General features: G+C 42.2%; 1 protein-coding gene across 6 annotated transcripts in view; it reads right to left on the minus strand.

The window, feature by feature from the left end:
• Positions 1-14,262, minus strand: part of HIVEP2 (HIVEP zinc finger 2) — a 196,981-nt gene extending 182,719 nt beyond the window's left edge. For 2 of the 6 annotated variants that reach the window (XM_077999481.1, XM_077999484.1), the window contains exon 1: positions 13,838-14,262. The gene's annotated coding sequence lies outside the window, so the exon portion shown is untranslated. Of the gene's footprint in view, positions 1-12,697; positions 13,086-13,384 lie in introns of those variants that run through there. The other 4 variants (XM_077999480.1, XM_077999483.1, XM_077999479.1 and 1 more) reach the window with 2 other exon arrangements.
• Between the last annotated feature and the right edge of the window lie 11,977 nt (positions 14,263-26,239).

Consider the following 26,239-nt stretch of genomic DNA (forward strand, 5'->3'; position numbering starts at 1 on the left):
TACATAAAAAGTCTCAGCCAGCATGGCTAGTCCTTTTCTGTAAAACATTTCTAAGCCAGTTGGTAAGAGGCTGTCTTCTGGAAAGTAAATGGTAATAAGCAATTTATTTTTCAGGAGTTATTAAAAAAAACTCAGCCTGGAGTAAATTTCAGACATGAACAATCTGATCCCTGGGAAATTAATAAAATAAAAATGAAAACAACATCCTATGAGGCCTAGTTGAAGAAGTGGGAATATTTACCCTGGAGAAAAGAATACTTAAGGTGAACAAGATTGCTATCTTTAAATAATTGTAGGATTGTCATGCAAGACAATGAGTAAACTTGTTCTAGATAGCTGGAAAGGGCTCAACTGCTGGTAACTAGAAATGTCCAAGAACGGAATAGGCCTCCCTAAGAAATAAAAAGGTGTTTAAGTAGAAACTGAATGCAAGGAGTCCTTGGTAATTTGTCCTAAGTGATTTCTCGCTCAGTTAGAGATTAAATGATGCCTCCAATAGTTTTATCTAATCCTGAAATTCTGTAAGAAACTTTACATTGCAGAGTGTCCTGTCACCAGTTGACAAACCAAAACTGATACATCAGATCCTACACCTAAGAAAATTAATCAGCGTATTTAAATTAGACACTTTAAGAGATGCCCTAAATAAGGCATCGTTGAAGTACCACAAATTGTATCACAATGAAAGGAAGAAGTAAAATTTCTCACAAAAAGCTCAACTGGGACTGATGATGCAGCCTGCTCAAAACCAAAAGCTGACCCATTGGGAAGAAAGCACTGGTAACAGGTTGCACTAAATAAGGAAGCAGTCATTTGCATGTTCTAAAAGAACCTCAGAATTTCATTTCTTCATGCCTGCTCCATTCACAAATATTTACATGTCAAATACAAATAAGAATATGGCATACTGTAAAAATTTGAAATGAAATTTATACCAAATCAATTTGGCTCAAAGGAAATTAAAAATGTTAGATATACTGTTTGGCATTGTTTGATTTTAAAGCTGTAAGAAGGGTGAGTCTAACAATAGCAGGCTTCAAAGCCATGGGAATTTTGTGATTAATTTCAAAATGTCTTCTGTTTGCTTCATACTGCTCTCATCCTACGTCGCCCATAAGAATACAGGAAAAGAAGAACTATCAAGATAATGTCTTCACAGTATAAATTCTTGGGATTATTTGTGAAGATGTAAAATTTTTCCAGATGGCTATTAATACCCATCAGGACCATTTTCAGACATCATTAAGTTTCACATTAGCAAACTCCCACCAAACATAGCCGAAAACCAACTGATGACTGGACAGACCTGGACTTTGTCCATTAGAAAATTTAACTTCCACACTCAGTGTCTAATTGTTTGTTATATTCTATACCGTCAGATTATTATTTTAAAAGGTCATTTAGAATATTCTCAGCCACTTGACCCATTTTAAAATTTATACTTGATTGAAGTTGGGCACCAAGTTTATCACGAATAGTACTGAGGTCATTTGAAAAAGTAAACAGATTACAAATCCAAAAATAAATGTCTTTAGATCCCTCTTCTTTCGTTTGAATGTGGGTACAAGTATCTGAATACTTTGTGACACGAGTGCATTAGTGACCTAGACAAAATTTAAATCCATCAGGAGATACTATAACAAGCTGTGGAACTGCTGACCATTATCTTTCTGAAAACAATTACATAGGCCTGTAATAAATTGCATCAATATCAGTCAATTATCTCAACAACACTCTACTAACCCTTGTCACCATTGTATTGCTGTGTATCAGATTTTTTTCAACAATTGAATTATTCTCAAAACTTAGTGTTGCTTCACACACTAAAAATAGCCACTCCAATTCTCTTGTGTTACCCTGCTGTATTCCCAGGAGGTAGGTGAGTGCTATAAACAATGCTTCATTTTTACGGATGAAGAAATAATGAAATATAACAGAGGTACAGCCTCTTGGCCTGAATCTTTTTGCAAATCAATAATAAGGCAAGCAATCAACTAGTGGGGTCAGAGTTTCAAGTCATTCATTCTGGTGTTCTCTAGAGCTCCAGTGTAGGCTCTAATGAGCACAGCCTCACAAGAGCAGAAAAGATATCTGAAATCCTCATTTTACCCAAAAAGGTTATATCTCTCCCAACATAAACTTTGACACATGACTACTGACAAGAAAATAAATTGAATGCTTATAACCCTGGATTTTTCCCTTGTTTAGAGAAAGTGAATTTATTAAAATGTAAGTATCAGCAGAAGAAAGAAAAATAAAGCTTGATAACTGTTCCATGGATAATTAGAAGCTGAACTTCCCGCGATCTATCCATAAAGTAGTCAACCAGCCATCAAGACCATCCCAAGGGACACTGCTGAGTTGCAAAGACAGAGGCTTTCACCACGTGCTTTGCATGAAAGGAAACCGTTTCACCCCAGCCTTTCGTCCTCCATTTGTCTTGGCCTACAAGGGTGCGTAGTGGCGGAAAGGAATACACTCCCTCTTTTACACCTAATTGGTCCAAACAGGCACACCAAGAAACAATGCTTCCTCAAACCCCAGACTCATGAGCAACAGCCACCTTCACACAGTGTCCTTCTTAGAGCACCCTGAACAAAATATTGTCAAAGAAAGCTGTCCTAAGTGGAAGAATCCCAGTTCAAATATAAGCTGACCTATCCAACTGTAGGGAGAAACATAATTCAAAAAGGCCCTATATTTGTTCACTTGCTGCAAAAACAAATGGGGAGTTTAGAGCCTGGGTAGCCCACAACTATGTTTAAGAGATGTTTGGGATTGCTGGAGGGACACATGGAGGCACTTGTTTCCTGGAAAACATTAAAATCGAATGTGCCAAGAAGCACTTAATAGTGCACAGACAGACTGGGTGCAGTGGCTTATACCTGTAATTCCAGCACTTTGGGAGGCCAGGGCGGGTGGATGGCTTGAGCCCAGGAGTTGGAGACAACCCTGGGCAATATGGCAAAACCCTGTCTCCACAAAAAGTACAAAAATTAGCTCAGTATGGTGGCAGGTGCCTGTAGTCCCAGCTACTTGGGAGGCTGAGGTGGGAGGATCGTTTGAGCCTGGGAGTCGGAGGTTGCAGTGAGCGCAGATTGCACCACTGCACTTCAGTGGGGGTGACAGAGTGAGACCCTGTCACAAAATAATAATAAAATAAAGGTGCACAGACTAATGAGCTCTGGCTCTTGGCACAAAGATAGACAGGACTTGAGCTCCTGGAGGATCTCCCTCATCTGGTTCTCATGACCCCCATCTTACAGTGTAGCAGGTGTTTTTCCTTACCATTTGGACAGTAAGCTTCTTGAGAATTATGACTTTAAACATCCACCAAATATCAACTGTATGCCCAGCACATGTCATACACTGTATTGAGCACACTTTTGTGAAAGTGAAATCATCCTAATCCACTAGAAATTTTATAGCAAAAATTATCAGTTAGAAGATGAATAATTCCCTTAAAATTAAAAATATAAATTCCGAATATAATTTGTTTAATTACTTCACTTTGGTAAGCTTATAAATGCATTTAACAACAGAATGGGTCACAAAAATTAGCCGCACACGGTGGTACCAGCCTGCAGTCCCAGCTACTCAGGAGACTGAGGCGGGAGGATCATTTGAGCCCAGGAGGTCAAGGCTGCAGTGAACTGTGATCGCGCCACTGCACTCCAGCCTGGGTGACACAGCGAGAATTTGTCTCAAGAAAAAAAAAAAAAAGGATGTGTCATTTGTAAACCATTTTTTTTCCTTGCCCATAAAAAAACAGCCAGCACTTAATTCTCTTCTCGCTCTCTTTTTTTTGTTTTTTTTTTGAGACGGAGTCTCACTCTGTCACCCAGGCTGGAGTGCAGTGAGGCGATCTGTACCTCCCGAGTTCAAGCGATTCTGTCTCTGCCTCCCAAGTGGGCACGTGTCACCACATCCGGCTAATTTTTGTATTTTTAGGAGAGATGGGGTTTCATCATACTGGCCAGGCTGGTCTTAAACTCCTGACCTTGTGATCCACCCCCCTCAGCCTCCCAAAGGGCTGGGATCACAGCCATGAGCCACTGCACCTGGCCACCAGCACCTAATTCTACAGGTATGAAGGGCCATAATGCTGAACCATAAAAATGAATTTTTAAAAAATCCAGTGCTATAATATTTAGGTGTCGAAAACTACCTTACTATGAAATATATGTACCTACATACATCCACATATATATAAAATAAATGGGGTATTTCAGTAGTGATTTAATAAGTCTTACGATGTTTCTCTAATTGTTATTTGGGTTAAGAGAGACCACTATAAAAGCAGAGATTCCTGTAAACACTGAAAAGTAATACAGTGACTGAATTAGCCATAAAAAGTTTCTAAATTAGTCTACTAGAATGTAAACTCCATGAAGGTAAGGAATTTATTTTTTAACTATTTTTGTCTATTGATGGATTGCCAGTGTCTAGAACAGCACCTTTCCCAGAGCAGGTGTTTAATACATCTCTGTTGAATTAATAATTTTTTTTTAAATTAAAGTTAACAGTCCTGTGAACACCCAAGTTGTATCTATTAAGTAGGCCCAAGGCCCCACGAGTAATCACTGGTCCTCTGGCTCTTGCACAGAAGTTCAAGTTGGGTAATTCAGGCCCCAAAAGCTATTTTTAGAGCAAAAACTTCAGAATGATTTTCCACAAAGAACCAGAGAATTAAGTTCACTTCATTGGCACAGCACTGGCTGGGCTCAGTGAGAAACACCCCAGATTTTAGTTGATGTTTCCATTTGTTAACTGTCGAATGTGAAACCATGTCATTCTAACATTGTTTCTTAAACCATTTCAGTCAAGAGTTTAATGGACCATTTGAAAATTTAATAGTTTACTGTCACAACAATTTGAATTGTCCTGTGTTTTTCTTATGGTCTAATACCTTGTTAATAATAACCCATAGCTACCAGGTATTAAACGTTTACTATGTGCTCATTGAGATGGGTGCACACATTCTCATAAAAATTTCACAATGACCCTTGAATGGGTATTATCCTCATTTTGTAACCTCAGGGAGGTTAAGTAACTTACCCAAATTCCCCCAGGTGGTAGTGGAGTTGGAATTTGCCCTATTCTGTCTGACTTCAAATCCAGGTTCTTAATCCCATAGGCTACCTGTTTATCCATATACAACTAAGGGGAAACATTGTGCTAAGTGATAAATATGGTTGACCTTTTTTAAATATTTGAAATAATTTTGATGTGTAAACAATTGCTTATACTGCATGAAATGGTAAAAAGACAAAGCATTTTCGGAGCCAAAAAACCCTGAGTTCGAATCCTGCTTCACCAATGACTATCAAACCAACCCTGCAAAAACCTGTCTGAATGGAAGTTTCTTTAAGTGTACACATCAAGATAAAAAACCAAATCTTCTCAGGGTGGTTGTTAGGACTGAGTGACGTAATGTAGGGAGACAGCCTGGGATGGAGCCTGGCACAGGTGAGTGCTCTTTAAGCTGAAATTGCCTTCCTTCTAACGGATTTGCTAAATTGGCACTGTGCTGATTTTTTTAAGTGTCTTGTTCATCCTTGTAATACCATAATTACAGAATATAATGACATTGCATTCTCTACAACTACAAAGTAGAATTTATAAACTGATAGAATATGAGCTGGAAGAAGCTTTAGGAGCCATCTGTTCCAATCTCTTCCATTTCCAAATGAGGTCCAAAGAGCTTCGATGACTTGTTTCCAATTTTCACAGAAAGTTAATTGCAAAGACAGGACTAGATCTTGCGCCCCTCCCATCCCCACTCCGGCTATACCCTCCGCTTTTGCTTCGCATTACACAGGCATGGCAACGCATGTAATTTTCTAACAATTAAGCAGTATAAAATAACCTCAATTTAATTGCATCCAATTAACAAGCCAAATTAGCGTTTCATATGTACACTATTAAACTAGTTGTCTGCCTTCCAAAAGAAATAAAACACTGTTTCAAATAAATCTAGGGTCTTAGTGAACAAAGCTACTTACAGTTTAAATCACCTTTCCTATAATCTTCTTTTTATGGAATTAGACATTAATCTCCATTTTAAAAGAAATATTTTCTGCAACTATCAGGATGAGAAGTCACACTGTAGAAGTAGCAAAATTTTCTCTCTCACAGAACACCTATGGTTTTCTACAATTTGTATATGTGTGTATGCACACGTGCAAACCTGTACACAACATATGCATGCTGTCAGATCCCTAATCAAATACAAATGAAGGTGTGTCTACATTTACCTACTGCCCTACTTTCAAAAGTCCCACCTTTTTCCTAGGCTTCTGAACTCAAGTGAAATCTGCCACAATGCAAATAATAAGAGCTTCGATTATCTCCTGCTTTTTTTTTTTGTTTTGCAGAGAAAATGAAACCATTAAATAAATCTTTGCCCAACAAAGCGCTGCATTTCAAATACACTGTGCTACACTATCTGTGCAGTATTGTAATGATTTAGATACAGCTGGGTATCAATTAAAAAGCAGTATTCCAACTAACCACGAAATGTATCACTGCTCCATTCCTCATACATGTATTCCTAAACATATAATTACCTTGTAATTTTAAGTATAAACGTCTGCAAGTTGGTGTTTGATGGTCAACTTTCACTACTCATATCTATAAATATATTCCGTAGTAAAAAAAATTTGTATTAGGTTAAAATAATGATGCAATACTTATAATGTTGTTCAAACTGACAACCTGTCATACACATTTGGCCATGTTTAACAAAATATTTTAATCACTTTTGTTACTTATGATTTTTAAGGTACTTTTAAACATATCAATTAACAGAATAAAAGAATTCATATTATCGTTCAGTAGGGGCAACTTTCATTACTTCTCTTTAAGATATTTTGGCAATCTAACTGTCCCCTTGCCACCAAGATATTCATCCCATATACCCTTATAAGCTTTCTGAAACACACAGTTTACAGCACTACTCCGCTGCTCAAAAACCTTCAGTAATGTTCAGCTTTCTCTGCAGGTCTTCGAGGCACCAAAAGATCTGGAGCTACGTACCTTTCCAGGCTCAAAACTCCTCCTCCGCCCTGGCACTATCCCTGTCCCCTCCCATTCCAGGTCAGAGTATGGGGAGCTCCTGCCTCCCTTGTTTACTCAATGAAATTCTACTTAACATACAAGGTCCTCAGTAAAAAAAAGAATCCCCTCCTCTCATAAGAACCCTCTAATCTTTCCAGTTGGAAAAAATCCTGCTTCCATTTATACTCTACTCCCAATTGTAAGTTTTAATAAAGTTTACTATAAGTCATGTCTCTTCTAGATTGTAAAATGTTTGAAGTTGGAAATCATCATCCTTTAATCTCTGTTGCTCATTCTGACTCTTGAGCTGACTGCAGAGCCCAAGCTTGGAACTACTACATAAAATAGACTCTTTTTGGCCCAGCATGATGGCTCACGCCTATATTCCCAGCACTTTGGGAGGCCAAGGTGGGTGGATCACCTGAGGTCAGGAGTTCAAGACAAGCCTGGCCAAGATGGTGAAATCCCGTCTCTACTAAAAATAAAGAAATTAGCCAGGCGTGGTGGCGAGCACCTGTAATCCCAGCTACTCGGGAGGCTGAGGCAGAGAATTGCTTGAACCCAGGAGGTAGAGGTTGCAGTGAGCTGAGATCGCACTACTGCACTCCAGCCTAAGCAACAGAGTGAAACTCTGTCTCAAATAAATAAATAAAAATTTAAAAAGACTCTTTTTGTCACCCAAATTGAATTTCCTACATTATATAAATTATAAAACGGAAAAAAATGTAATCAAATGATGCAGTGGACAAAATAAAGGATAGTGATTTTTCACTAACCTCTGTTTCTACTCTTTCGCTTCATATTTTCATGTCACACAGACCCCTAATCACATGGAAAGTAAGAAATCAGATCTAAATTTCTCCAAAGATCCTGATATTTGCAATCAAGAGGAGAAATTATTGGGATAATTGAATGTCTCAGTCCCTTGCTAGTTGTTTGAAAATATGTAGATCTAGCTCATGCAGGGTTCCAAAGATTAATTGGTTACTTCATACAGTCACCTTGTAAAGACTTCTGAATTGGTAGTTATTTATTAATTGAATCAATGATGCTGGCCATTTTTGTTAACTGGAGCACCAAATAAGTATTTTTAGAACTTAAATTATTTGTTATTTAAAAAATCTGCAAATAATAATAGTTAATTTACAGGTAAATCCTTCAAACTGAAGTCATTACATATAGTCATTAAAAATTCCATGTGCTCCAAGACAATTGATGTGGAAGCACTGAGAAGAGACAGGTGTTACCAAGGTTCTTCCAATTTCAAGGCCCTGCCCCTCAAAATTCCCTCTCCAAGGATCAACCTGTAACATGGTCATTTGGAGGGTCATGATGTGTCCCGATTTGCCAAAGGCAGTCCTCACATTTGTCAGGTTGGATAATCATTCCTGCAGTCAAACTTCCTTCAAGGCCCTGCATTACCTTTCTCTTGTTATCAGCCCCAATGGCTTGTTTTTAACTCCTGGAAAGGAGCTCCTTTAGTAGTTCGGGTCATTATTTATACCCTGCATGTCTAGCACAAGGCCTAATCTACAGGAAATACTTGTTGAATGACTGAGAGAGTGAATTGCATTGACCAACAATAATAATGCACCAGTCATAGTACTCTGAATAGAGGATTAAGATTATACATAAGTGAAAAGTCAAAAAGATTGGTCCTGGTTACTTCCTGAACTTACTTCCATCCCCCTATGACCCAGAAGTAGCAGGTGAGACTACCTCTTCTTTCTGCTGAGAATCACCCTCAGGCACATAAACATCATGTCCATCTCTTCCTCTCTCCAAAGTACTTTCTCAGATAGATCTAAACAATTAGATCTCAAGTTTTAAGGGGGTTGGAAATCTAAGATTATAGACACTTGTAGAATAGATCACATGTCATAGGTAATACCTCAAATGATGAGTGATGGGAGTGTATGTTAAGATAGCACAAATTCGGCCTAGAACAATAGTGACCCAAATATCAGGCAGTTCTGATTCTATTCTAAATGTAGTCATGAAGCCAGTTTAGGCCCGTGTCTATCTAATGTCGATATTCACAATTTGGCTTAGATAAGCCAAAGATTGCACAGACCAAGAATGCTATGTTATCCTCTTTCTCACAATGATTTCGGAGTTGTGACACAATAATAAAGTGCTAAAATGTTTTCCCAAATTAGTTAGTGGCATCTCATAGCTACAAATACTGGTTTACTCAACCTTTTTTTCAGAAGCATTGCTATAAATATCATACAGAAAGCAGTGCTTTTGATTGTCACCAAATACCAGGAACAAAGAGAAAATATTACTTCTCATACAATTACTTTAATACAAGCATGATCTTATTTTCACAAAGTTTTCCTATTTTTCTTTAATCCTCTGTGTTCATCCACAACTTAAAACACTGTAAATCCTACAGGTTTCACAGTAGAGCCCTCACTTGAATATTCACTAAACTTTAGCTCCATATTCATAAAGGATCTGCCTGTATGGTTAAAGCGAATCCATACACTCTGGATGGTTTGAAGTTCCTTATGAAACCTTAATTTCATTGAGTTAGCAAACTTCCTCTGCTCCTTTTTATATCACTTTAAAAGTTGTAACAGTTAAATCCCAAGTTTTAGCCAAAATATGAATTGATGATGAATTCACATATAAATCCACGAACTGGAAGCATATCATTGAAATTTTCAGGTAGATATTTAAACTGTGAACTGTTTCTCCACCTACAGAATTAATGTATAGACCAAGAGAGAGTTCTGCTGATGCTGATCACATACCAAAATGTGAAAACAGTGTTTATTTTTAACAAATAGGAGATGAGTAGCCTGTCTGATCCACAACTATACATCCAGTTGACCTTAGCCACTTTTCCCTTATGATAATAATTACCACATCAGTCATTAAATTTCTTTACAACCTTATAGATTATACTTTCACTCATGCCAACTAACATTTTCTATCATTCTTTAAAATTACTTTTGCTACGTGAAGCTTTCAAATTGACTTTAGCTAATTATTGATAATAATTTAAAAACTGAAACCCAACCCAAATAGTGTACTTGCTATAATTCAAAAACTGAAACCCAATACAGTGTACAACACAAAGAATTATTTGTTATTGCTGCTGTTAAAATGAGCCCTGCTTCGGAAAAAAAATGGCAAATTCTGGAATAAGATTTTTCATTTTAAATTAAATCAGCATAAAAGAGTCAACCTGATTTTCTGAATAGTGACAAAGTGCCAAAAGTTCAAGCAGACACATGCACCATTACTCCACAAGGAATGTCTCCATATATATTGTCCTCTGTTTTGTTTTCATGGTAACAAGAATATTCACAAACACATCTCATGCAAAGGAGCCTGATCAATCAAAATATTCTGCTGGTTAATCTTTCAGTGTAATCAAAGAGCATTATTTTCCTATGTGATAATATACACATAGGAAATTTTTCACATTCCATGTTAAATAGGAATATATAAATGTTTTATGTACTTCAGTGGTATTTTACCAAACACCTCTACAAAGATCTAACCAATTAAAAATCAGTTAGATCTTAAATTTGTAAGATCATTAATATACCACCATTCCCAAAATTGTCCCTGAATCAGTCACACATCAATTTACTCTTGAATATCCTTGTATAAATATAAGCCATCTCTAATAAATTTAGCCACATAAAATACAATCACTGTAACAAAATACAGATGCCAATGAGCAAATTTTGTTTTATACCTGACCTATGCTCAACGCAAGAAATTGTCTCAGACAATGTTCAAAAGATTCATCATTATAATGTAATACGTTTCTGTATATAAGAAATATACTGCATGTTTCAAACCCAGTGGTCAAAAGGGATTATGACACTTGAAACAAACACTATCATTAAGTAAATACTGATAACTCCTTTTCAGTTCACAATGCAAATGTACAGTTGTCATTTGGTACCATGACTCCTTAGGGTTCCACAGGGAATTTTCTCTTAATAATGAAAATGATACCCACTTTACTCACAGAAAGGGCATTTCTGTTCTGATAAGCCATTTGGCCTATATCCTAAAAATCAAACCCAATCTACTCATTCCACAATCTACTTTGTTAAAATTCTGCTTTTGGCACTCTTATAAGGTGAAAAAGCAATGAGGCATTTGCTACATATGTAGCAAACATATGTGATCTATATGTGCAAATATTTAAAATAACTTGGTTTGCTCAAGGACAAATATCACCAAACATTACTATATCACTGGAGGAAACGTTTCTGATAAAGTTAAATGGCCTTTTTCTAGGAGGACAGCTCATTGCAAATTTAATTAAAATGGATCTTATTAATATTTCAAGTAATTTCTGGGCTTGATTATGCACTACAAAAGAAACAACTGTACTGAAGAGAAAAATCAATAGCCCTTGACTAGGGCTCTGGGTATGCTAGAAAAACAGTTCTCTCGTGAATTACTGAGGTCTAGCTTTAGGGTTGGGGGCGAGTACCAATATTCATTTGGAGGTAAACTGAGTTATTTTTTAAACGGCAGAAAATGAAGGAGAAAAATCAGTTCAAATTTTCCATTATAATGAAAGTACAGGAAATAAGCCTTTCTATATTCATTTTAGGCCTAAATAACTCTGCAGAGAATAAGGGTTTTGCAATGTCAGTTGCACACACAGCTTCCTGTGTGAATGCTAAGCCATTACAGGTGTCCTAAGGCCTCCAGTGAAACCTATTATCAAGAGATTCCTCTGGTCTCCTCCAAGTCATCCCCAGCGCCCCCCATCTGCCGCCAACTCATTATTGCTCCTCTCCTCCAAGTGTCTTGATTAAGGACCCTCTCTCTTCTCCGCACTCCCGAGGTTAAATTGCCCCCGTTCCCTTGGTGTAGCAGGTTACAAGCTCTCCCGTTAGGGAGGACTAGTGCCTGCAGTCCTTTTTAGTTAGATGCTTTTAAGTCAGAGATGACAGGAGCCACTTGAAGAAACCCTCCTTCCCTTCTTCCTTTCCCCAACTAGGAACCAAGTCCCTGAAGGACAACACCCAGGGACGCTTCCTGACCTTCTATCCCCTCACCCAATTTGGGTTTGGAGGGTTGGGGTCGCATTTTCTCATGTCCTCTGCTGCACTGGATGTGTTATGTAAGAAGGACCAAACGCGGGAGGCACATGCGTATAAGGCGCACCGATCTGTGATAACAGCTGGGGTAGCAGAACGGATCTGGAGTCTACCCCCCCCACCCCACCAACAAATATGACAGACCCCACACATGCACATCAGCACCCCCTCCCCCAACCTCTCACTCACACACACACACACACGCACACACCCAGAGCAATGTTTTCCTGTCTCACCCCTACCAGTACCAGAGGCACAGAATGGAAAGGCGGGGGGTGGGGGTGAAAGGAGGTGAAAGAGGAGGAGGAGCAGCAGCACATCTGCTTTGATAGCAGCCGGCAGTGCTGCCGCGGCAGAGAGCCCCTCGTTAACCCCCTTCCTGTGGCTGCACCACGTCATGGAACATTCCCGGAACGGGCCAACGTTCCACCCACTTCAGGGAACAGACATAAAGGCGCAGACCCAGCTCCCCACAGTGCACAGCCCAAACACACATGTCCCTTCCCGATCCCCGGCCAGACGCACAGACAAACACGCATGCAAACCGCCCCCACCCGTCTCCACGCGCGCGGGTCCAGCCGGCAGCTGCCAGAGCCGCTCTGCGGCCGGTGCACCCGCAAGGCGAGGGCGCCTCCGCCTGAACCTTCCATCGAGACAGTCCCCTCCTTCCTCGTTTCCTTCCTTCTCTCCTTCTTTCCTTCCTTGCCTCGGAGGTAAAGGGAGTCACTGAAATGCCCAGAGCCAGCGCCTTCGCTGCGCTCGCTCGGCCGCAGGCCGGCGGCCCGGGCCTCGCGCCGCCCGCCAGCCCGGCCGCCCGCGCCGCGCGCCGCGGCCCCCTCCCCCGCTACCTGACAACGGGCCCCCGCCGGCCGCCGCAGCCGCAGCGGTGGCCGGGCCGTGCGCGCCGGTGCACGTCGCTCATTAGTAAGCAGGCACATTCCTGCCTCCAGCGCTCCCGCGCGGCCCCCTCCCCCCAGGACATTACGCAAAGCAGCCTCTCCTCATCTGCATAGATCCGCGGCCAGGGTATTCCCCGCATTTCCCCACGCGCCCGACACCCCTCCCACGGTCTCCCCCCATCCCCGCCCCCTCCGACCCTCACCCTTCGGCCACCGGGAAGGGGCTAGGGGCACGCGCCGGGGAGCGGGGAACGGAGTTAGGCGGCGGCGATTCCAATATAAAGTGAAACAAGCTACCAGCGCCGAAGGAGGCAGGAAAAACCCAGCGCCCAGGCCACTTACCGAGCCGAGGAGGGACCTAGATTCCCGCCGCTCCGCTCTCGCGGTGGCCGGTCCGCCCACCGCGCACCCCGAGGCTGCACCCAGCACCCCAGAGGCGAGACGTGGAGGAACGCTGTGAACAAGCCGGGAGACCCTCCAAGTTGCTCTGGGCTCCGGGGAGCGTCAAGGTCCAAGACACAACTTGGCAAAGACTTGTGCCACAGTCACCGAAGATGTTTGTGCGGAGACCCTCCTCCGGGGAGCGACGGCGCTCGGCGGCGCCCTGCTCTCCTCCTCTCCACCCCCTCACCTCCAGCCCGCCTCCCGCCGGCCGCCCGCCTCCGGGCCGCGAGCCCCTCGGGCGGCTGTCAGCTCCCGGCCGCCGCCGGGTGACAGGGGCGGGAGGAGGTCGCGACGCGGCGGCCCAAGCCCGAGCGGGCGAGGGGGATCCTCGCAGCCGCGGCGGCCGCTCACCTGGAAAGTCACCGCTGAGGAGGAGGAGAAGGAGGACGGGGAGGAGGAGGAGGGAGAGGAGGAGGGGGAGGAAACCCCCCTGGTGCCCTTGTTCTTGCTGCCGCGGCGGCCGCTCCTCGCCAAGGCTGAGCGTGTCTGGTGGGGGGTGTCTGGTAGCATTTCCTTAAGGACAGAGGGAGGGCGGGCGCGGAGGGAGGGAAGAGATCCCGACCGCCAGCCCAGGCTCCTCTTGCCTTTATTTATTTTTCTGACACTGTACGGAGATGGGCCCGGGGTAGGAGCCGCCGGACTCAGGCGGGAGCCGCGAGGCCCGGGCCGCAGCTGTCTGCGTGCGGGAGCCGCAGCGGCCGCCTCCCCTCCCGGGCTGTGGACGCACCGGGTTATTCCTGGCAGCGCCTCCCCGAACAGAAGTTACTAGGAGGAGTGCGCGGCGAGGGCGGACTGGGGGGAGAGGCGGAGGGAGGGAGGGAGGGAGGAAGAGGGAGAGACTCAGCCAGCGACGTCATCGGATCCCCCAGCGCGTCCCAGGGAGGGAGGCTGAACCAGAAAAACCAGTCTGGAGCCAGCGAGCGAGAGAGGGATGTGCGGCGCGCGGGGGACGGGGGAGGGAGGCGGTCGGGAGGGCAGGGCCCGGCCCCACGGCTGCCGCTCCGGGCAGGGAGATCGCGGCCGCGCACTCGCTCGGTCGGAGCGGGGAACTCCCCGGAGAGTCGGTGTCTGCTTGTCATGCAAAAAAACTTGGGCATCTCTAGGAGCCTGAGAATTTTCTCTAAGGATGTGGAAACCTCCTCCGTCCCCACCCCTTCCCCATTTCCCAGAGAATCGTCGTCTGCCTTCCTGACGAACGGAATTGTATAATTAGTAGTGTCCTTAGATTTAGTCCCAGTACTCCGGAACCCTGGCCTCTCCTCGCCCCTGCCTCTACTCACAATTACCGATAAAGAAAAGCAAAATCAGACTGGCTCCTGGCTGCGTTTCTGGAGCTTCGCAGTGTTTTACTAGCACTTTCCCTGCCCCTGCGGGCGCGCGAACTTTTCACGTGCTCTAAACGCCCGAATTGCCTTCTCTGGGGTCACTCACCAGGGTGCCCCCGGGGCCCCCAGCTCTGGGACCGCGGCCCGCCCTCGCCGGGGAATTCAAATAGGTGTGGGCAGCGGCGCGAGGAGCAGCTGCCGGTTTCCTGGTGGGCCGCGCTGGAACCTCGGGGCGAGCTGCCACCTTCAGCCTGTGCACTTCCCTCTCCACGGAAGGGACCGGAGTTGAAATCACACCCAGCCCTGGGAGAGCGGGGCCGGGGGGCGGAGAATCCCAGGCGAGTGGGTGCCGAAGCTCTGGGCTTCCTCCCAGGCCGGGCGACACCCGGGGGACACCGGGGCTCCCTCGGGCCGTTACCCTGCCTATGTGGACTGGTGTGCACCCTCAGGGGAGGTTCCCAGGCGGCCACGGTGCCCGAGCGCGACCAGTGACTGCTGGGCCGGGCCGGTGCCCGGAGTGCCTCCTCCGGGTGGTCTCCCGGCCGAGCGGGGACAGCGCGCAGCCCCTCCCGGGCGCCCCAGTCCCCGCGCCCTGCGGAGCCAAGCCGAGCGCCCAGGGCGCCGCAGTTCCCATCCGTCCTCCCCACCCCCCGGCCGCGCCGCCGCCCTGCCCGGGGCGGAGTAAACAAGAGACGCGCAAGATTTGACCTGGTGCGACCCGGCTTTCTGGCCGGGGTTCCCCCTGAGCAGGTGACTCCGTGGGAGGGGTGGAAATGAGTCTCAGGAATTCCGGGCCAAAGACAATAACTGTGGTTCTGCTTTTAAAGCAGGTACTTCACCAACAACTGCGGAATGTTTTGTGTCTCGAGTTTCAAATTTCGCGGAAAGGGACCAAATGTCAGGACATATAAAATATCCCCTTCCCTTTTCATTAAAAATGAATGCATTACAAAGGAAGGGCAGCCCCTTAATGCCTGCGAGAATAGCGCCGCTGGTTCCGGGTTTGTTTTGTTGTTCATTCTGGCCTACAATCAGTGTATTTCTGAGGTCCCTATGCTATGGCAACAGTGCCGTGAAGGGCAACTCTGCCAAATAAAGCGGTGATACATTTTTTTAACCGATTTTTTTTTCTCAGAGGAGAAAAATCTGAACAATTTGGCGTAAGTTTCACTTCGTCCTCCTCTTAGGTTGATCTCATTTAAATTCAGTGCCTACTTCCACTTAAGCAACTTCTTCTTTCATTGTATAGGTTCTTCAATATCCAGTCTTTTTCAACTTGAAGGCTTTAATTTAAAAAACTGTCCCAATCATCATTTTCTTTTAAATGTATGCCGTTGCATTTTAAACATCCATTTAACGCACAAAATGTAATTTTTGAAATTTTTTTCACTTTCAAACCCACCTGCTACATACTCCCAGAGAGCGTTTTATTTAATTGCTTAATAGAGAAGATTAAGCAGTTTCTTTAAGAATCCAGTTTCCCTTCAACAAACACAACAGCAGCTGCCCAAGCTCCCAGAAACTAAGCAAAGGCAAGTAGCAGGCAGTGTTTTACTTCACTAGAATGAATGTTAGTTGAATACCTCTTTAAAAGACTAAAGAGAATAATGGGAATATTAAGATACTCCAGTCGTTAGTTAAAATATTTTTTAAGGAAAACCAGGCAGATATACATCTATTTTGATGATTTGATCCCACCTTCAAAGAGGATCCCTGAACAGAGTTTTAGTCAAAATTTGACAAATTTTAAATAATTACTTTGTTTCAGAGTCATGACGATGGAAAGAAGATAACCTGCATTGAGTTGAAGTAAAGTAAAACTATTATGAATATGCGTAACTAGGTGACATCCTCTCTGCTGGGAAGAATCCTTTTTTTTTCTTTTTTTTTTTTTTTTCTGGTGACAGGGTCTTGCTCCATCACCCAGGCTGGAGTGCAGTTGCATGATCTTGGCTCACTGCAGCCTCTCCCTTTCAGTCTCAAGCAATCCTCCCGCCTCAACCTCCCGAGTGGAGAGAGGGCCACTAAAGATTTGGAGCAAATCAGCACCATCCACTCCAGAGCCTGACCTACAGAGGACTTATAGAAAGCATTGTCTATTGTGGTTGCTTATTCCTGTGGTCAGTCCCAACGGCCTTCTGATTGGGGATTTCTCTCCAAAAGGCTGCATGGCTTTTCTTCTCCAAGTGAATCTCCTTTATAACCCATATTTTCTGTCTGTATCCCAAACATGCTATCCATATTTAGTCAATGTCCAGTTGCTTGCATGTAAGGGCAATAGAGTAATCAAAAAACTCTTCCCAGAAAGCCCCCAGAGACAAAACTAGCATTGGTAGAAAACTGGGCATGCAGCTCTAAGAAGCTCTATGGGAAGTGAGGCTGGGTGGGGCACTGCTGCCCCAGCCTGGCACCCATATGGAGCATCAGCAAGGAAGCAGGAGCTTTCTTTTCATCATGCATCCTTCTTACCACTTCTCAGGTTCAAAGGGAAAGAAAATGTGGTAATCTGCATTTTCAGACATTAAGAAAGTAAAATAATTAATGGCTACATGGTTGTATGGCATTTTTCATAGTGTTGTCAGAAAATCACTTTGAACTGAAATTACTTTCATTCAAAAAATATTTATTGAATGCCGGCTATGTGCCGAAGATTCTTAAGATACATCAGTGAACAAATGAAAGTTCCCTGCTTTCTTAGAGCTTGCATTCCAGCGGGAGGAGAGGATTTGGAGGAAGAATGGGATAGACAATAAATGTAAGTAATAAATTATATAGGACTTTGAAAGGTAACATGTTTTGGGGAAAAACATAAAATAGGGTAAAGGATATAGGTGGGGTGAGGGTTGTCCTGATGCTATATTAAATGGGAACATCAGAGTAAGACTTGTTGAAACGTGAGATTTCTGCCATGGCTTGAAGGAAATACCTGGAGATACCTGGAGGACAGAGCTTTTCAGATAGAGGGAGCAGCCAAGGTACAGCTCCAATACCTGGAATTTTTACAGACATCAATGGTAACGGTGTGGCTAGAATAAAATGAGACAGCCAGTGAACAGAAGGCCTCTCAGGCCACTGTAAGAATTCCAGAAAAGCTTCATAAAAGGCAAGTTTTGGGCCTTTACCACTCAGCTCCGTGGAATCTGAATCTTTGTGGGCCCAGGACTCTGCATTTTTAACATGTAAAGCAGTTGTTACTTATGTATTCTAAAGCACAAGACCTCCTGCCACAAAGCGTGGAACCTGATATATCCAGGCAGGAGAACTGGGTACCAGGAGACATTTTACATGAAGCTTTCAGAACCAGCCATGTCCATGTTACTAATCAAGACTCTTTCTGTAAATCTGCAACTCAAATGACTTTAAGGAAAAATGGATTTCATTGATTCACATAACTATAATTCAAGGACTAACTTTCAACATAGTGAGATCCTGAGGCTCAAATTATATTACCCCGTAAGGCCTTCTCCATGTCTGTTCTTATCTCTGTGCTTCATTTTGCCCTTCAGGCAAACATTCTGCAGGTTGGTGGCAGCATTCCCAGATTATCTCCTTCCTAGATAAGCAACCCAGCAGGAAAAGACCTTCTTTCCAGATAGCTCAGGCAGCCTTAGTCATGTCATTGCACCTGAACCACTTGCCGGGCTTGGGTAGAGTAATCTGATTGGTCATGACTAGGCCTGAAGAGGAAAAGGTCCTCATGGAAAAGAAAAAAAAAAAAAAAAAAAAAAAAAAGCTGTTCCCCCCAAAAAATGGAGTCTTGCAAACCAGGGGGTGGAAAGTATCCACTATATCCCTTAAGTCTTTTGGCTTTGGTTTCCCTATTTTTTATAACTAGGGATTTGGTCAAGATGATGTGTCTAGTTCCCTGTACATTCTATATAAATCATTGTAATAAATTCCCCCCATAAAATTGTGCAAAATGAATTAACTGGCATGCCAGTCTCTCAGATAAATTTATAGTACTATAAATAAGACATTAAAAGGGTTACCTGCTATGGGATTCTAATGAATAAATAGAAGATAGCCTTAGGTCTTAATAAAGAGTAATGACTTAGAACTGCCTTTCTGAAGGATCTCTTGCTTCCTACTTATCTGCTTTAGTTAGTATGTGGCGGAAAATTAAGCAGTGTCATGATTCTTGTGATGTTAAGAATACATAGGGGCCGGGAGCGGTGGCTCAAGCCTCTAATCCCAGCACTTTGGGAGGCTGAGATGGGCGGATCACGAGGTCAGGAGATCGAGACCATCCTGGCTAACACGGTGAAACCCCGTCTCTACTAAAAAATACAAAAAACTAGCCGGGCCAGGTGGCGGGCGCCTGTAGTTCCAGCTACTCCGGAGGCTGAGGCAGGAGAATGGCGTAAACCCGGGAGGCGGAGCTTGCAGTAAGCTGAGCTCCGGCCACTGCACTCCAGCCTGGGCAACAGAGCGAGACTCTGTCTCAAAAAAAATATATATATATATATACATAGGTCCCCCAAAATTAGTTGAAGAAAATAATTTGGAGGGAATGTCTGCATATCTGTTGAATTGTCAATAGGATACAAATCCAATCATTCTAATGTAGACAAGTCGTTTTATCCCACTATACATGCTTTGGCTCAGGAGTGGAGGGAGATAGTGGTAATGAAGGACCGATCAGCCAGAGCCATACTGTGATTCAAGATGACATCTGTTAGGATTGAAGGATAAAGTGCTTATCCCCATGGGTTTTACAAGGCAGACAGAGCATGCAGACATCCAACTAACCAAATGTCACCCTGTACTCCAGAGTTGCTCAGAATATATTCCAAAGACCACTTGTAGCAATATCTCCTGAAATACTCTATTAAAAACCTGGGCTACCCCCTAGATTTATAAAATCAGAATCCTCAAAATTAGGGCCTGGGAAACTCCATGTGAATAAGATCCCCAATGACTACTTTTCTCATTAAAGTTTGAGAAGCATCCCTTTACACTTTGTCCCTCAGACTGAATGGAGGCTGGCTGGCTGAGAACTCCCTTCTTCCCTGTTTGTCACATTCTTCAGGTTTCACGTGATCCTTCATGACAAGTTGGTCTCTTTTTCTCCTTTAAAAATATTCATGTGGAGCTTATTTTAAACAGATTTCTTCTGTGCAATAAATATGTCAGGAAAGAAATGATCCCATGAATGATCCAGGCCTGAGGATGAGAAGGGTGGAGGGGGAGGAGGGAATGGTAAGCACAGAACACAGGAATGCATAGAGGACGCAAGGGGCAGGAGAGGTCAGCTGTGGGGATGAGCAAGATGCAAGCAAACTTTGATGGTTTTCTAGTTTAGCTTAGGACCAATCCTGCCCATAGTTTATGGAAGGATACTGCATATTTCATCAGTTCAATCTGCTGTGAAATACGTGTTATATTCTAGAAAATGCTCAAGGAATGCCCAGTCAGGCCTTTATTCTGAGGAAGCTCAATGATGTTTCACAGATAACCTTCTTAAAGATGAACAAATATCAGATAAAGGAACAGCCAGTAAGACTCTGTCCAGGATTACTAATGCCTAAACTGCCACCTTAGATATAGGGAAATGTAGGCTTATTATACAATGTTAGCAATTTAAGAGCACCGCATTAACATCATCCTCCATCCTACTTTCTTCCATCACCCTCCCCCAGCTCCAAAAGTGGTTAGAACTGAAATTCCTCCACTTAACAGTCACTGCTTGGGGTTAAGGATTTGCCTCTGTAGAAATCTTTCCTTACAAGCTAACTACAAGTGGTAGGCTCTTCTTATCCTAAGCTCTTAATCAGTCATTAACTTCTTATGAAAGATTAATTTATTAGATTGCCTTACATAGTGACAGCTAGCTTAGTGATCAAACTGATTTATCCTGACAAAGCATAGAATGGAGATAATATAGGAAGGTCTGGAGGGGGAGTAAAACAGAGAGATCCAAAACTTGGACCAGACTGACATGGGCACACTAGGGCAACTAGGAATAGGATACAAATTGAAGGGGAAATGTGTGAAAAGATGAAGGGAAAGGCAAACACAAAAGCCAGCATCTTTGACCACAGAGGATGCCTGTGCTCAGGGCCTGTGGAGGGGGCATGAGGATCCAGGGTTTTTAGGCAGAAGCTGGGTGGCTCTGTCAGCCCAGAGTACAGGTGCTAGTCCTGACCCTGAGCTAGTGGGAGACCTGAGTCCCCTCTCTTAGCCTCCACTTCCTCATTCAAGCAACTAGGGGATTCCCTTTCAATCATAAGATTCTGAAATAGAAACTCCTAACAATCTAGCAGGGACAGAGAAAGGGAGCAGGAAGAGAGGGAAGCATGAAAGAGAAAAATAACAGAGAGAGCTTATCAAAGTCCAAATTCCTCCCAAACTCTTGCAGTGGTTTCTTAGGGTAAAAAATCATTTTCCAATGTTAAAGAAATAGGAGTATATGGGCAAGCAGTTGAATAGTGATTTTGAGAATAGTGATTTTGGTTTAAACATAGGCCACACAAATTTGGTATACTATATGGTCAGAAAGGAGAAGAGTTGTTTCTCATTGTCAGCCATAAAACACTTTGGGAAAAAAATGTATTTTTCTTGAATTTCACCAATGAAGTCTTTCATTAGTACCTAAGTCCTTAAACTTTTAGAATTCCTGAGAATTGTGACTTGACCCACTCCCAATTTATCTATTGATGTGAGATCTGGTTGAGCTGACCCTCTTTTATATAGGTTTGAACCTTGAGTTTAGGGTAGCAAAGCAAAAAAAGTCAAATAGTTGTCACTAAGTTTGTGCAGTGATTTAGGCCCTGAGCTAGAAATTGTATGTAAAATAAGGTAGCAAGTTGGAAGCATCGAAGAGAAAATGTGCTAGTAGAGGATATTATTTCTCATCCAGAGGAGGCTGCTCTCAGCAAAGAAGAAGATAACAAAATTATGCAGATGCAAAGCAGGGTGGGTTTACCTAGCTGTTACTGGGGTAACAACAGAGCCATCGCTGAAATAGTCCCACGTGATCATCCACGTGCTTCATAAACCCAAACAACAGAGAGACTACTGTGTCATAGCAATACACCTTGTATAAAAGGAAGAAGAAATCCATGATCTGTTTAGAAAGATTTGCACAGGAGAAAATTAAACTCATTTTAAAACATTTTGTACTCAAAATATTCAGCTACTTGAAAAGTCCACTTATATAGATGAGGCTGCTCCCAGTGTTTCTGGTTAGTATAACAGCATAAGAAAGTCAATTATTTGTTTTGTATCTTTTTTAAAAAGATTTTTTATAAAGGAACTACTTACTCTGTATGTCATTTCCCACTGACATTCTTGTATATGTGGATGAATATGTCAATACCTTCTGTTCTGGCAAACTGATATGCTCCAGATCCCTCTAGTGCCCTATAATTGTATCTATCATTGTTTTATAATCATTTCTCCTGCACTCTACTGTGGGATCCTTAACTAGCAGAGACTGTGCCAGTGATGTATGGTGTTGAATAAAGAATCTGAGTTTTAAAGTTAGTATTTTACTCCTGCCTTCTTATCTTTTCCCGGGCTGTGTATAGGCCACGACACTGTCACTGAAATGTGTTAGACTCCCTATGCTAAATAACATCTTAAATAATGACACGGGTCGGGGCATATTTCAAACAGACCTGTGTCCAGAAAAAAATGTAGCCTTGGGGAGGCAACCTGTTCTGTTGTTATTACATCTGTCCTTCAAGGCAATGATTCTTTTCCAACAATCAAATTTTTGCCGGGCGTTTAAGGATGCCTGACCCAAGCACCACTGGTACAAAGCTCGCCAAATATCATGTGTGTAAATCAGTCCTTGATGAGTTGACAAAAAGTATTTTTAAAAATGTAGGTACCCAAAGTAAACAAATAAGTGTACAATTATATTAATTTTGGCATATATTTGTGTGAGTGTAACCATTACTCTGAAAAAGATGGAGAATATTTTTAAGATTACAGAAGGCTCCCTTGTACCCCTTCCCACAGGGTACCCCGAGATAATCTGTGCTCTAACTTCTATCACTATAGGTTGGTTTTTGAGTAAAGACATATGTGTATATATGCATGCATGCACATACGTATGTATTGATTTTTAAAATAATGTTTCAAGTAACCATGTGCTAGACCAAGTTTGATGACTAGAGATACAGGAGTGATCAACGCAGATGAGGCCTCTAGGTTCTATGGGCCTCACATTCTGGTTGAGAAACTGATAGTAAACACATTTACCAATAAGACAGTTTCAAATCATGAAAAATGGCAAGAATAAAACAAGGTAATTGATAGGCAATAAATAGGTAGGTAGGGTAATATTGGATGAGGGTAGAGGTATCTGCAGGGTTGACATTTGGGCTGAGAACTGACTGAGGAAAAGCAGGGTAAAAGAGCCCCAGAAAGAGAGAACTGAAAGTGCAAAAGCCCTAAGGCAAGGAGAAGCTCTGTGCCATGAGGAACTGAAAGGCCAGTGTGGCTGGACATGGAAGGTGGGGACTGCAGAGGAGAAAGTCCTAAGAGATAATGAAAGAAAAGCAACCAGAGGAAGACACTTTTGTGGGCTAGATGAGTTTTGAGGAAGGGGGTAGACATTGGGGATTAAAAAATACATATATCTTATGTGTTCTATTAATTAATTCAAAAAACTTTTCCCAGAAACAACCTTCAGTAAATAAGTAATGACTGCTGGATATTACTTGCTATTGGGTGGCAGGTCAGCAAGGAAAGAATTCCAAATAGAGGACTTTCTGAAAGCCTAATTATACATATTGAATGTAACAAAAGGAAAATAGTTTTTAAGGTAGCAAATCCTAAAAAGAATTTAGATAATGTGGGTGCTATTCTTCACATTTTTCTATGGCTAATTAGAGAGAGCTGGGAAACACACAATGCTGCCCACAGCTCTGCCAACACATTATGGGCACTTCTAATTTCAGATAAATGAAGCCCTTAGATACCACCCCCAGTTTGTCTTAGAACATCCATTGTATTATCAGAGTAGATGAGTAAAAATAATAGCCTTCTGAATATCTATAAAGGGTACCTTTCTCTTATTAGTAGATAGTTACAAGTTCAAATCACGTCTCCATGTTAATGAAGCAACTCCCAAATTTACTTTGCTCTTGAAAATCTAGTTTTTCAAATTTTCTGTTTTGCACAGAAAATGTGATATTTAGCTGGGTGGCTTAGTTAGAGCATTAAGTGCTCGATGTATGTAACTTTAAAAATTAGTAATTATGTGAAATCTGAAGGTGTATATATAGATACATATATGTATCTTCTGTCTAGTAAATATCTTGTGTGCACTTGTCATTTCAAATTACATTTCTAGTAGCATATATTGATCCAAGTATATATAAACTTAAAGATATGCTAAAAACAACCAATTGGCATCTTTAAAATTCACCCTTCATTAAATGAAACCATGATGCCATTTTTTAAAAAAACGATAATATACATGTAATGGGAAATATTAAATGTCATGGCCAGGGCAAAATTTGAAGAAGAAAAAATATCGAGACAATTGTATTTAAGTTTCCAACAAGAGATTACATCACTAGGTTTATTGCATTTACACAAATATAGTAGCAATGTTTGCAAAATGCCCCTAAAATTCCTCAGTGAAAGCAGAAATGAAGAACATTTGCATGATTATAAATATCAGGACATCTGAAAGCACGAAGATATTTAGTTGAGTTTTTCCATTGTTATCCAGGTTTGATTACATAGAACAAATTGAAAGCCTCTTATTGTTTTGGTGTTTCAGAACTTATCACAGGGGCTGCCACTTATTTTGGCTTTTTTCTTAATTATTCCAGGGTTCCATGAACTGCTTCCTCTGACATGAAATCTAACAAGGCTAAAGACTAAAATGCAGTTGTTTACAGCATAAGTAAGGCCACCCTGTGCAGGGCAAAATCAACAGACAGGAGACCGTCTTATGCTTTCGAGAGGCAGTCTGCTGATACTGTCATGATGTCTAGTGACAGTCCAGAGATCAAAACCCAACATCCTCATTTACCTGACAGTGATTTGGCCAATCACTTAACATCTCTAAGAGCTTCATTTTCCTACAAAATTGAGACCATAGTATTTGTTTCATAGTGTTACTGTCAGGGTTAAATGTTATACATTAAGCATTAAATATATGCTGCTTGTTTATCTAAATATTCATGGTCAGGCGCTAACTTCTTATGTGACTCTGAGCAATGCATTCATCTCTGTACCTGCTTCCTCATCCATACACTGGGAATTGAACAAAGTGAGCCCTAAGTTTCGTTCCAACTTCAATATTCTATAATTCTTGCAACTTATATGGTCTCAGCTTTCTTATCTTTATAATGGGCATGAGAGTACCTACCTCATAGAATTTTTGAGAGAATAAAATGAATTAAGACAGGTAGAAATTCTTAGAACAGTGCCTGCCACATCGGAAGTGCTCAATACATACTAGCTGTGCTGATGATGCTAATGATGAAGACGATGATGACTCCATTTGCAGACAGTGTGGCAACCATAAAACATTCAGTATCAGATTGATTACGTTCTCTTCTTTTCCGAGTCAATGCCAGAGCTACCAAGATTTTATTCTTTAAAGGTTCTTCAAGACTAAACTCATTTTACATAGTATGATTATTACACATTGTATGCCCATATCAGACCAGCTTGGCCAACAAGGTGAAACCCCATCTCTACCAAAAATACAAAAATTAGCTGGGCGTGGTGGCAAGCGCCTGTAGTCCCAGCTACTCGGGAGGCTGAGGCAGGAGAATCGCTTGAACCTGGGAGGCAGAGGTTGCAGTGAGCTAAGATCCTGCCACTGCACTCCAGCCTGGCAGAGCGAGGCAAGGCTCCATCTAAAAAAACAAACAAACAAACAAAAACTCATGTGCTCCATAAATATGGAGTACCTACTATGTACCCACAAAAATTAAAATAATTTTTTTAAAAAGCTGAACTCATTCACTTCTTAGTAAGAATTATGTAAAGATTTCCCAGTGTAGATACCCTAGCCTGCTAATCTTTTTTTCTTTTGTTATCAGTATCTTAAGAAATTAATTGGCCAGGAAGTGGTGGCTCATGCCTGTAATCCCAGCAGTTTGGAAGGTCAAGATGGGAGGATTGTTTGAGGCCAAGAGTTCAAAACCAGCCTGGGAAACATAGTGAGACCCCATCTGTACAAAAAAAAAAAAAAAAAAATAGTGAGGCATGGTGTCATGAGCCTGGGGTCCCAGCCACTTGGGAGGCTGAGGTGAGAGAATTGCTTGAGTCCAGGAGATTGAGGCTGCAATGAGCTGTGATGGTGACACTGCACTCCAGCCTGGACTACAGAGCAAGATCCTGTCACCCTCTACAAAAAAAAAAAAAAAAAAAAAGCAATTAATTTATTTATTTATGGCCATTCTCTCTTTTTGTGAGCTGGATATGTGTTCACTTTCATTCTAAAAATGTACAT

This window comes from Macaca mulatta, chromosome 4 (assembly GCF_049350105.2).
Source record: "Macaca mulatta isolate MMU2019108-1 chromosome 4, T2T-MMU8v2.0, whole genome shotgun sequence".
NCBI lineage: Eukaryota > Metazoa > Chordata > Mammalia > Primates > Cercopithecidae > Macaca > Macaca mulatta.